This window comes from Trichosurus vulpecula, chromosome 2, assembly GCF_011100635.1.
Source record: "Trichosurus vulpecula isolate mTriVul1 chromosome 2, mTriVul1.pri, whole genome shotgun sequence".
NCBI classification, from domain to species: Eukaryota; Metazoa; Chordata; class Mammalia; order Diprotodontia; family Phalangeridae; genus Trichosurus; species Trichosurus vulpecula.
Genome location: NC_050574.1, coordinates 417,257,056 through 417,270,831, shown reverse-complemented (window position 1 = coordinate 417,270,831; position 13,776 = coordinate 417,257,056).

Sequence of the window (13,776 nt, the reverse complement as noted above, 5' to 3'; positions counted from 1 at the left end):
AGAATATGTTAGAGGACACAGCTTTAGGAAATACTCTCTTGTCTGGGGGAAAGATGAGGAACATGCAAAACAAAGAGGAAAAACTAGTCAAAAGGAACTGTGTCATGGAAGCCAAAGGAAGAGGGACTATCAAAATGGCGGAGGGTGATAGACAGTATCATATGCTACAGAAACATGAAGGAAGATGAGGACTGATCTTCCATGTCCCTACTAGAATTAACTTTCTAAGGGATCTCGCTCATCATCATTTTCATCATAGTCTATCTGTCAGGGCAGGGAAGTTCACGTTTGTCTTTGTGTACATGGGGCCTACCACAGTACTTAATAAACATGTGCTAATCAAGTGACTGATTGATTTGTGTTCACAAACTTCCAACATTTGCTTCATCATTGCCAAAATGTCTATGTCTCAACTCCTTGTCCTAGAATTTAGTACTCTTCCAAATCTGACCTGATCCTGCTAAGTCAACCTTATTTTCCGATATGACAGAATGAATAAGAATAAACTTATAAATAAAATAGTAAATAAATAAAATTAAATAGATAAGAATAAACTTGCAACCTGAATATATTATGCTTATTCCCTACGAAATTTATAAAAAGAAGGGGGGGGAGGTAGGATGATCATGTGATTGCCACAAAGAATAACCAATAGATAGCCTCTATGTTATTCATTCAATGGCAAGAGAGGTCACGGAAGGTCCCAGCATGTTGGGTAGACATTCTATCATAGTTTTTTGGGAGAAAATGAACAACAGTCATACTGGATGGCCAGGCATGAATGGGTTGCAATCTGCATCATGAGAGGAGATACCCGCATCGCTGAGATCACCAATTCATGGCAGTATTAGCATTTTAGCATTGATACCATCCTTGACATTCCTCTTCTTCCACATCTACAGATTTAAATCCTTTATATCATTCCAAGCACAGCTCAAATCTCACTTCCTCGTGAAGTCTCCTTCAGGTTTTGCCAGTAACATGACTCCCTTTCTGTTTCTGTCTCTGTCAGTCTCTATCTGTATCTCTCTTTCTCTTTCACTCTCCCCTTTGCTTTCCCATAACATGTATTCATAACAACATTCATAACAAACATTTTTGCATTTTATTTTTTTCATATAAGGGTTTATATTGTCTTCTAATTGTACCTTGAAGCATATCAGCTCAGTGATGAAACGGTAAACTCCTTGAAGGCAGGAACTCTGTTCTAAACTTTTTCTTCTCTTAATCCTCAACACAGCACAGTGCTAGGCTCACAGTCGCATAATTCAATTGATTCTTACTCACTAGCACCTATAATGTGAAATTTGAGCTCTAGAACAAGTCAGAAAAAATCAGTTGCTGAAAGTGACATTTTAACCACATTATGATTCAAAAAGCTGTAGGAATTACATAAAAGTTCAAGTCGTACTCACAGCAGAAAATTACTGACTATTTCTCACCTGTCTAATGCATTTGACTTTCCCACTGAGATTCCCCCCCACCCTAAAAAATATGCAAACTTTAGTTTCATTGTTCTTTCTGCCTTATTGGTCTAAGACTGGTCTAGTCTCTCTCCCTACTTTGTGTATCTCATTGTCTGAAAATTTCCATATAATCATAGAACGCTAGAGCTGAAAGGGTCCAGAGAAGTCCCCTAGTCCTGCCCCCTGGTTATATAAATGAAAAAAGTGAGGCTTGGGTTTGAATGAAATAGTTTACAAAATGGATGTTCAGAAGCAACAGAGCCGGGAGATATGTCACATCAATTAATCAACCGCAGAATCCCCAGTGTCTTTGTCAATAGCTGGGCTCACAAAAGTTTGGGAGTCATTTACATTAAAATGTGGGAGCTGATGAGATGACCCAGAGAGAGGGAGTGTGTAGCAAGAGAAAAGAGTGAAGACAGAGCCATGGGTGATCCTTTCACTGCCAAATCAAGAGAACTACACTTGGGAGAGGAAGAGTTTAGAACAGAGATTGGTTCTGTCTTCACAATCTGTCAAGGCAATTACCGTCTGCCAGAAGAGCCTTCTCAGGAGCCCATGGGACTCCCAGAGAGGCTGAGAGAAGACACTTTTCCATAAGGAGTCTCTGCTTCCAAAACTAGCTTCCTTCCTCTCCTTTGCCAATCACTGACGTCTATGTCAGTGGAGCTTCAAGATAATATCAAAAGTATGGTTTTAACTAGTATTATTAACCATGGCTTATTACCCTTAAGATTTTCATCACGGGGAAGATCAGTTGCAAAATTGATTTAAATTGTGTTTTTAAATAGTTGTTCAATGGCGATAGAACAAGGAGATATGTTTTTAATAGCTCAAATGAAGAATCCTGTATTTTTTGGCCATTACTATCACTCAAGATGATATTGTTAAATCTTTTTGGTTTTTTGCACTCAAATTCCCAAATTTGTTGAAGTCACTAACCCATGAAATAACTGTACCTCACCCCAAATTCCTACTCTAATCACCCGTCATCAAGCAATATGTGTATGCATTTGAGCAAATTAACTGCTTTATTAAGTTAGGTCCTGCAGTGCAATAGAACACTGGGCCTGGAGTCAGGAAGACTCACCTTCCTGAGGACAAATCTGGTCTCAGATACTTCCTAGCCATATTACCCTGGGCAAGTCACTTAACCCTGTTTGCCTCAGTTTTCTAATCTGTAAAAATGAGCTGGAGAAAGAAATGGCAAATCACTCCAGTATCTGTGTCAAGAAAACCCCAAGTGGGGATACAAAGAGTCAGACACAAATGAAATGAGTGAATAACAATCATGCAAGATGATATTGTTAAATCTTTATTTTTGCATTCAAATTTCAAAAATTTGGTCAAGTTACTACCTTCACCCCAAATTCCAATTCTGATCACCAGTCATCAAGTAACACATGTATGCATTTGAGCAAATTACCGCTTTATTAAGCAGTGCTACAATATCTGCATAAACAATATAATGTACAGAGCTCAAGACGATGCCAGGAGACATGGGGTCAAGTCCCAGTTTCTCTACTAATCTACTCCTGCAACTCTGAGCAAGTCACTTAAATTCTCTGAGTGTGGGTTTTCTCATCTGTAAAATGCTAGGTGGCTCAATGGATAGAGTTCTTGCCCTGGAGTCAGAAAGACTCATCTTCTGAGTTCATATCCTCCCTCAGACACTTACTAGCTGTGTGACCCTGGCCAAGTCACTTAACCCTACTTGCATCAGTTATCTCATCTGTAAAATGAGATGAGAACATAGCCAACCATTCTGGTATCTTTGCAAAAAATGAGAAAGAGAGAGAGAGACAGAGAGAGAGAAGGAGAAACAAAAACCCAAGGGAGCGACAAACAGTTGGACGCAACTGAACAACAAGAAAAAATTAGAATAATGATATTGCCATCACTTATCTTGCAGGTCTATTGTGAGGAAAGTCCTTTTAAAATCTCAATGGGCTTGGGAATTATTTTTTCTTTAAAAATCTTCCCATCATGATTTTCTTATATCTGTTATCACCATTATTCTCTAATACTCCAGGCTTGGAAAGATGATCACAGACTTTGAGTGGCAAGAGATATTAGAAGCAATCTGGTCCGGCCCTTTCATTTTACATATAAGAAAACTAAGGCCCAGAAATGTTTGACAACTTGTCCAAGGTCACAACGATATTTAGTGAAAGGGTTCAGGATTTGAACACAGGCCCTACAACTCCAAATTCAGCATTCTTTCCTCTGCACCTTGTATCCAACCTCTCTGACTACTTTCTTTCCTTCAAATCCCACATCCAAGCAGTTGTCAAGACTATTGATTCTTCCTTCCAAATTCAGCTCACCTCTGTCCCTTCTTTTCCATCCCCACTGTTGACCTGTTACTTTAGGGTCTCGTTCAAGACCCTGATGTTGGAAAAGATTGAAGGCAAAAGGAAAGGGGGGGTGGCAGAGGACGAGATGGATAGATAGTGTCATGGAAGCAACAAACATGAGCCTGGACCAACTTCAGGAGATAGTGGAGGACAGAAGGGTCCACGGGGTCACCAAAAGTCTGACATGACTGAACAACTCAACAACACCAATAATACCTTTGACCTGAACTTGCAAGGTAGTTTCCTAACCTGCCTCCCCACCTATAGTCTTTCCACACATTCTAGACATCATTGCCACAATAATTTTTGCTATAGCACAGATCCAATCATGCCATTTCCTTTTTCAAAAAGCCAGTTGCTCCTCATTGCCAACCAAATAAAGGCCATCCATGCTCGGTTTGTCATTCAACGCTCTAAATGAGTTTCCCACCGAATTATCTTCCAGTTTTATCTCACACTAGATTCCTTCATGCACCAACTAAATCTACTTGGGATTTCCCAAATGTGCCTTGGGTCTTCCTATGATCGTGGATGTGCCTGAAGTTCCTTCCCTCCCACTTTTGCTATCAAAATCCTGCTCCCCCTTCAAGGCCCAACTCAAAGACCACCTTTTTTTCACAAAAACTCTTCTGATCATTACAGTCAGAGTAATTTTGGTTTATGGAATTTTCTTTAAGTGTTTTAAGATTTTAAGTGTTGGAACTTGAATTGCTATGAATATAAAGGATTTTTTAACAGCACCTGGCAGAACTATTTCTTCTCCCTTTTTCTGACTCCTGAGTCGCTGCTGACCCACTGTAGACACTTGTAAATGAATGTGTACAACGATGACGTATAGATATTAATTAAAGAGTGTGGAGTGAGTATAGTGGTGAAATCGGGACTATTTGTCCTTTTGAACAAGAGGTCTTCAATGCCTGAAACCAAATAATTAATAATAATAGCTAGCATTTACATAGCGCTTTAAGATTCGCAAAGTACTTTCCATGTTATCTCACTTGCTCTTCACAGCAGCTTTATGAGGTAAGGTGCTATGATTATCCCCATTTTATGGTTGTTGTTCAGTCATTTCCATTGTGTCTGACCCTTCGTGAACCCATTTAGGTTTTTCTTGGGAAAGATATTGGAGTGGTTTGCCATTTCCTTCTCCAAAATGGTGGATCCATTTTGTCAGGGAATCAGAGGTTAAGTGACTTGCCCAGGGTCACACTGCTAGGACATGTCTGAGGCTGAATTTGAACTTGGGTCTTCCTGTCTCCAGGCCCCCATCATCCCCATTTTACAGATAAAGAAGCTGAGGTTAAGAGGTTAAGTGACTTGCCCACAGTTAACTCAGGTCTTTCTAACGCCAAGTCCATCATATTATTCATTGTGCCCACCTAGCTCATGTTCTCATAGCTTTTTTTTAAATTTGTGAAGTTTTTCCTCAAATCAATCCTACAATCATAAGTATCATCATCCCCACTTGACAGACAATGAAACTTGGTCAATATGGTATATGATTCATATATTTCACTGTCTAAATTTTCTTACTTGTCAAAAGGAAATGATAATACTCAGGTATTAGACTATGGTTTAGGACAACTGGATCATATACTTGTATCTTGGCTCTGATGCTTACTAGCCATCTGGTCAAAAGTAAAATTTTTTCACTTCTCTGAAACTCATATATAAAGTAGGCATGAAAACATTTCCTTGTATATAATATGGGTATGAAAATATTCATGATGCCAACCTTACAGATCTGTTGTGAGGCAAGCACCTTGCAAACCTTAAAATGCTATACACAAGTGCGAGTTGTGATTTTTATTGTTAGGCTCAAAGAGATTAAGTAATTTACCGATAGTCACATTACATAACAGGATCACAAACACATATCTTTTCATCCTAAGCCCAATTACTCTTTCTGCCCACAATGTTGTGTGTTTCTGGTCTTGGAAAAGACCAGCGGGGAGATACCTTGAGGCAAAAAAGGTATTCTATATTTCTCAAAGCATACCAGTAGGTAACATCCTATTTTACCTATGTCTAAGGTCTGTCTAACCATAAGCCAAAAATATAGGGTAGAGAGAGGGAGGGAATTCAGTATCTCAGAAGAATTAAGGAACCATAATAAATTTTTCTATACTGCTTTCTTCTTAGATGTTCACACCCTGAGCTAAAGGATCACACTTTTTCTTTTGTTTCCTTGTGGTTGTACTGGAAGGTCAGTTGACAATTCCACAATAGAATCATGACTAGGACGAGATATAGCTTTGGCTAAGGGACTAGATTTTATTGAGGTCCAAGTTAAGAGGGTCCAGATAACATTTTCAGTCCTGTAATAGTACAGAAACAACAGAATATAGCATCTAATTATCAGGAATAGTTATGTAAACGAGTAAGCTTCTAGATGTCAAGCTAGAGTAACCCTGCCTTGGGGTGCTTGGGCAGCCCACTGCAATGTAGCAGTCTCCTCAGCAGTGGCATGGCTTCATAATGGTGTTCTAGGGTCTCTGCGTACCCCATACAGGGCAATGATCTCTTCTCCCCTCCCCCTAAACTGAAGGTGAATTTTGCATCACTTGTTCAGGGCCTGGTTTGTGGCATTTGAACTGGGTGCAAAAATTCCTGAATATACCTTTGATCCCAGCTAAACGGGATCCTATTAAACCGGAAATCAAAAAGAGAAAATAGCCAATCAACAGTTGGCTAAATACCATGCCCAAAGTTTATTTTAAGAAGGTCATAAAACAGCATTAGATCTATCTCATTGCCCTATGCAGCTCTCAAAGATGAATTACAGAGAGACAACATACATCATATTTCCCTTCTCATGATACCTGGAGGGTAATATCTAAAGGCACTGGAGATGTATCATAAATAATTCAGGAAGTCCAAATTGAATTTTCAGGAAACTTGATTCCTTAATACAAATGCTCCTTCCACACTACAATGGAAAACTGGGTTGTTTTTTTTTTTAACTGGGCTCCCACTGTCCCCAGTGACCTCAACGTCTCAGGGAACCCATTTCAAATGGAACAGAATTGCCTAGTACCACTCAAAGTTTCTAGTCAGTGCTTCTCATATAATTAATTAGCTGCTCTGCAATCAGCTGGATCTATTTTGAAGGGCCTTGCTAGGAAATCAGTACTAATACAAGTGGGCAGGAGTGCACGTCCCCTTAATTTACACCCCCAAAGAGCCTAAGGTCAGAGAACCGTAGCATAATTTGAAAGAGCCTTACTTCCCAACATTTTGAACCTGGATTTGCTTTTTAATTTTTTTTTTTTTAGTTTTTGTTGTTGTAGTAGGGGTTGATGTTTTTAGTAGTTCTTAACTGCTTGTAGCTGCTTCCTTCAGTTATACTTTAACCCTTTAGGGAGCCACGATTTAATCTCCGCAGTTATTTCCTCTAATCATGTAGATTCTTGTGAACCCTCCACACTTTGGTAATAATAAAAATAGTTAACATTTACATAGCACCTACTATGTGCCAGGCACTGTGCTAAGTACTTTATAAATATTATTTCACTTGATCCCCGCAATATCCCTGGGGGAGGGTGCTATCATTGTTATCCTCATTTTACAGATGAGAAAACTGAGGCACAGAGAGGTTAAGTGAATTGCCTGGGATCCTAGAACTAGTACCTGTCTGAGGCTGGATTTGAACTCAGCTGTTCCTGATTGGTAACTCTCCCCCTTTTCATCAGCAGCTCTGCTTGGTTTAGACTCCTTAGAACGTCATGACCCACCCAGGATAAGCTGAAATCTCAGAGTCTGATTGACTGACTGAGATTCCGAAACTCAACACTTTGTCCAATCCAGTGGCCTCTCCCCTCTGATTGGAGGGTGGAGGGTGAAACACTAAAGTCATCAAAAGATGCCTTTCTTCTTAGAGGGCTCTGACCCGTGAGAACCCTCTGGCCTCACTTTCAGCTTCCTGTTGTGTACTATCTTTCCCCCATTAGACTGTAGGCTCCCTGAAGGCAGCTTTCTTTTTCTCATTTGTATCCCCATTGTTTAGTGAGGAGGCACTTCATCCATTCATTAAACGTTTATTAAACATCGGACACAGCTAAAATGAGTGAGCAACAGCAACCAAAAGCACCTACTATGTGTCAGGTATGATGCTAAGTACTACAGGCATAAAAAGAGGCAAAAGACAGTCCCTGCCCTACAGGAGCTTCCAACTAATGCACGCAAACAGAGACATACAAAGTAAGCTACATAAAGACATTTAATAAATGTTAATTGAATCGAATTGTACCACCCAGCAGCCCCATATGGGCCATTTTTATGAGTTGTTGTAGCCAGGACTTACACAGGTCATCAGATCTGTATTTGAAGCCTTTCCGGCTTGCACTCCTATTAGCCTTCAAGAGCCCAGGGTCATCACATCTGTTGGGGAATGGTTAAACTGAGTCTTATAATAAAATATTAGTGTACAGTCAAAATAGTAATAAGGAATAGGAGGAATTAAGACGACATGGGGAGATTGTATGAACTGATAAAGGCAGCTAAGGAAATAACAAGCATTTAAGTGTTTACTATGTGCTAGTGCTGGGGATACAAATACAAGCAAAAAGAAAGACAATCCCTGTCCTCAAGGAGTTTAAGATATAACAAGAAAAGACAACACCCAAAAGGGAATTGAAAAGAGGTGAAGGTACCCAGTTCAAGGCATAGTGTTTAAGTCAGGTTGGTTTGCCCCAAACCCTCCACAAAATGGTGGCCCCAAAAAGGAATCCACCAATGACAGAAGGGGGCTGACAACGGTTTCAAGGTGACATGGAGGCAGGGACCGATGCATGTTCCAGCTAAGGCATATTATCGAGGTCTGAAAAGTCAGAAGCCTAAGTGAAATGAGCCAACCAAAAGAACAACATACTTGGTGATTATGACAATGGACAAGCAGTCCTGGAGAATAGATAATGAAACCTGCCTTCCTTTTAATAGACAAGCAAGGGGACTTGGAGGACCAAAAGAGTTATCTGAGGTGATAACAATATTGGTTGGTTTCGTTTTAATTGTTTTTCTTTGTTACAAGGCTAGTTTCAGTTGAGAGTGGAGAGGCTGGGAGGAGACTATATCTAGAAATGACTTTAATGTTAAAACAAAAGAGGTAGATAAACAAAGAAACCAAGGTCACCTCCACAGTTGGAGACATCCGTTGAGACTTTAGTGGAAGACCCTGATGTTATCTCGGGTTGGAACATTACAAGTCCATTACCTCTCTCCTCTCCTTAAAATGGAGGCTCCTCAAGCTCAGAGGTCATGTTTAAACCTTGTCTGTACCCTAGAACTCCGCACAGTTGCACATATTCTAAGTCCTTAGATGTGTTTGTGATTTATAAGCAAGTAGAAAGAAATTGCTATCTGCATTTTAAATTGTGCCAAGATTAAACTTTCTCTATTTTAGAGTTTATTTTCAATTAATCAATACATGTTTACTGAACATTTGTTATATTCATAGCGCTGGGCTAGGTGCTGCAAGGGATATGAAAGTATAAGACCTAATTAGCCTGCTGGCCTAGTATGTAAGAAATATCTAATATGCTTAATACAATTATGCAAAAAAAAAAAAGTTCAGAGAAGTGGTTGCAACAAATTTGAGAACTTATATTTATTTAATGCTTTCCCCTACAGTAGCCCTGTAACATGGGTACTGCTGTTGAGTCGTTCCAGTTATGTCTGACTCTTCTTGACCCCATTTGGGGTTTCTTGGCAAAGATACCAGAGTGGTATGCCATCTCCTTCTCTAGCTCATTTTACAGATAAGGAAACTGAGAAAAGTGGGATCACACAGCTAGTAAGTGCTGAGGCTGGATTTGAACTCAAGAAGATGAGTCTTCCTGTCTCCAGGCCCATGCCACCTAGCTGCCCCTATGAGGTGAGTGGTACAAATATCATTGGCTCTATTTTATCCATGAGGAACGTGAGGCTCAGATAGCTTACGTGACCTGTCATGTCGCACAGTTAGCATCGGAGTCAGGATTTAAAATCACTTGTCTCCTAGATTCAGTATTCGTTACAGTAGACGAGACTGCTCTACTGTGAGTAGGCACAGGAAGCTTCATGAAGTCGGTAGCATTTCAGGTGGGCCTTGGACAATGAGGAGATTTGGATACAAGTTGGGGGTGAGTTATGTGGAAATAAGTATTGTGAGTAGATCAAAAGAGCTGACTGCCCTGAATGAAAAGAAGCGTGAGAGTTAGTGAGAAATAACATTAGATAACCATGTCTTGGACATGATAAACAGTAAATACTCGCTAAAATGAATTAAACGAATTGAATTATGAAGGGCTATAAAAGTCATTCTGGAAATTCCCACTTAACCAGTACAGCAATAAATAATCATAATCATATGAGCGACAATCCCGAGTCTGATAACCAAGGAATTGATAACTCCAGATCCAGGCTAGTAATATAGTGGAAAGAAGAAATTAATTTGAAGAGAAGTGACTAGGGCGGCTAGGTGGCACAGTGAACTAAGCACCAGGCTGGGAGTCAAGAAGACTCATCTTCTTGAGTTCAAATCTGGCCTCAGACATTTAATAGCTGTGTGACCCTGGGCAAGTCACTTCACCCTGTCTATCTCAGTCTCCTCCTCTGCAAAATGAGCTAGAGAAAGAAATTGCAAACCACTCCAGTATCTCTACCAAGAAAACCCCAAATGGGGTCACGAAGAGCCAGACACCGCTGAAAAATGACTCAACAACAACAAAAGACCAGGGTTCTAATTCTGACTCTGCTACTTAGTACTGATAAGATCAAGGATAAATCACTTAACCTCCCCAGGGCCCCGTATCTTCAACTGTAAAATGAAGGGGTTAGACTACATGGCCTTAAGGTTCATTTCCAGTTCTAAATTCTATAAAATACCAAATTAGGAAGATCTGTCTGGCAGGGATATGTGGTATTGATTAGCGGGAGAGAGCTGGGAGGCTACTACAATAATTCTACAGGGAGATAATACATCTGCACTAGGGTGATAGGGGAGGGGGAACCTAAACGAAAAGATTTTTTGTGAAGAGTATTTCAAAGAGAGATTTCTTGTTGACTGGTTGACTGTGAGGTCCAAGGGAGAAAGAGAAATCTAATGAGAACAAGCCTGGGAGATTGGAAGAACAGTAACATTAGATAGAAGTGGGATAAATGGACAGAGGAATGACAATTTTATGCTTTGGGGGAAGATGATAAATTTGATTGGAGTTTAAAGTGATAGTGGAGTATATATTTGTTTTGCACAACTATGTATTATGAGAGAGGGCTTCTCTTAGGTAGGGAGTGAGTAAGCGGGTAGTGATAGATACAAAAAAGAATTTAAACATCTATAGAAAAAAAAATTTAAAAATTCAGAAAGGGATTGAAAAGGGGGCAATCTTGTTACTATTATATTAAAGTTAACATATGCTATTTAAAAACAAGTTTCATAACAATTTCATTTTTGTTGAAATGTCTATAGATGATTAAATTCATGACAAAAGTATAAAATATAAAATCAAAAGCGATGATAGGAAATCCAAGTGTAGATCCCATAAGCCGTTAAAAGCAGACTGGGAAAGGTGATAGCATTGTACTAGAGAAGGAGATTTTGGAGTCCCATTCATAGAGATCATAGTGGAAGATTGGTGAATAGCCATGTAGAGACATAAACATATAGAAGAGACAGCAGACCTCAGAGTATAAATACTACTTCCCTCTCTGAGGCTCATTAACCTTGTTTTCTAATCCAGAGCTTAGTGGGTCAACCAGCTTAGTCTATGTAGAAATGTAGACAAACAAGCCTGTTTGCTTCCCTTAAGCTAACATAAAATGACACTTAAAAAAAAAGCAAAATACACAGAAAGAAGCAAATAGTTAACTTTAGGTCAACCAGGAAAAGCTTTCAAGGATGTTTCAGTGAGAAATTTAATATGGACATTAATCCAGTCCCAGACCATATTGGTCAATATAGCAATGACCCCTTTTTGAATTAACAATTGCCTGGTCTCTGCCAAGTCAGGTCCTGATAACTGAGTTACTACATTATAGTACAGTTGGTCTACTGAGATGTAATGCCTGATACTAATTTCATAATATTTTGAGCTCAGAGGATAATTAAACATTAACACCAACTTAGGCCTATATTTAGTTTGACTGTGACCCCAGATTAGTCTCAAGATGGTCTAAGAGTAATGGCTTGGGCTGGGGGGAAGGGGGAAGCATTTCAGAGATGGCTTTTTCTGCTCCAGGGAAGAAAGGATGAAGGATAAAGATAATGCCTTCTGTTGCTTTTCAATGACCCCCAGGGATTGTCACTGGAGTAGCATTAACAATCTCCACCATGTCTGGCCACCTTCTTTAAGCCAGATGGGGAAAGCAAATGGTATACTTAGTGTATGGGGGAGGGGAAAGAATGAGAAAGACAGAGCAGGGTTATTTGATTAGCAGTCTCTTTTAGTCAAATTAATAAACTCATTTGCAAACAGTCAAAAACAAACAAAAATTAAAAAACGATCTGCTTTCCCTTTTGCTCTTTGCTTTGCTTTTTAAAATGCTTTAAAAAGATGAAGCAATATTGCCCATTTCTAGCCCAGCTACGGAGGTCGAACAACGAGGTGTCTTTGCACACTGATAGTAACTTAAGCAGCACAGGAAGATGGCAACAACTAATTTAGTTTTAGTGCCCTCTAAGAGGGTGATTTGCCAGATGGTCCTCTGGTGCCTCGATGAAATGGGATGGCTCCATGGCCCTGTTTTAATATTCAGTCACTGGAGAAGTCCTTAGAATGAAAGTATAAACTGGAAATCACTTTGAGGTTCTTTCCCAAGAATCATGATGGCAGTGTAGTCCATTCAAATCAGGGTCTTCCTTTAATTCTTACATCAAATTTTTTTTTGGTGGGGGGGGGGGGGGCGCAGGCGGGAGGAAGCTAAAGGGGAGGACCAGCCTTGTGATAGCATCAGTCTAGAATAGAGACTACCATTGTGGAAATTTCTTCTATTGATGCAGATCAGAAACTTACACTCTTACACTTACACTGGAATACTGAAAATTTAGGTGACATATAGGTCCAGATAGCTACTTTGTGTTAGAGCACATTGGTAACACAGGGGATAGAGTGCCAGTCCTGAAATCAGAAAGGCTTGTCTTCCTGAATTCAAATCCAGCCTCTGATGCTTGCCAGCAGTGTGACCCCAGTCAAATCACTCAATTCAGTTTGCCTCAGTTTCCTCATCTGTCAAATGAGCTGGAGAAGGAAATGTCAAACCACTCCAGTATCTTTGCCAAGAAAACCCCAAATGAGGTCATGAAGAGTCAGACACGACTAAACAACTAAACAACAATAAATATGTTAGAGATAGCACTTAAACCCTGGCATTCCTGACTCCCAAGTCAACCCTCTCCAATCTTGCTGCATTGGCTCTCTTCTTTATCAGATAAACTACAAATTATAGACTCAGCCACTAGACTTCCATCTTGATAGCTACTGTATTTCCCCATGTATAAGACACACCTTAATTGTGGGGCCCAAAATTTGAAAAAAAATGTATTACATAAAGTTATTGAACTCAAGTTTTATTCATCTGCTCATAGCTTTCAGGCATCTTTCGGGCAAGTCTGGTGCGCATACGAATGCTTAGTCCATTCTGTTTCATGAACCTGAAGCACCAATTGTGTCCTCCTTTGAAATCAGTAACTTCTTTTTCATCAGTAATTCTTCTTGCCTCATGCTGAACCATCTTTGTGGACACAGGAATTCCAGTTGCCCTTTGCTCTTCAATCCATATCTTCAATTCCCTCTCTAAATCAGGCCGTTTTGCTGACTTGCCTCTCACAGCCTTCTTCCGAGGTGGCGTTTTCAGTAGGGTTTCTTCTTCCTGTAGTCTCAGATTGTTCTCAGTTGGAGGAGGACCAAACTTACATTCAGCAGCACGATTTTCATTCATTTTTGCAAACTGGATCACTTTTAACTCGAATTCAGCAC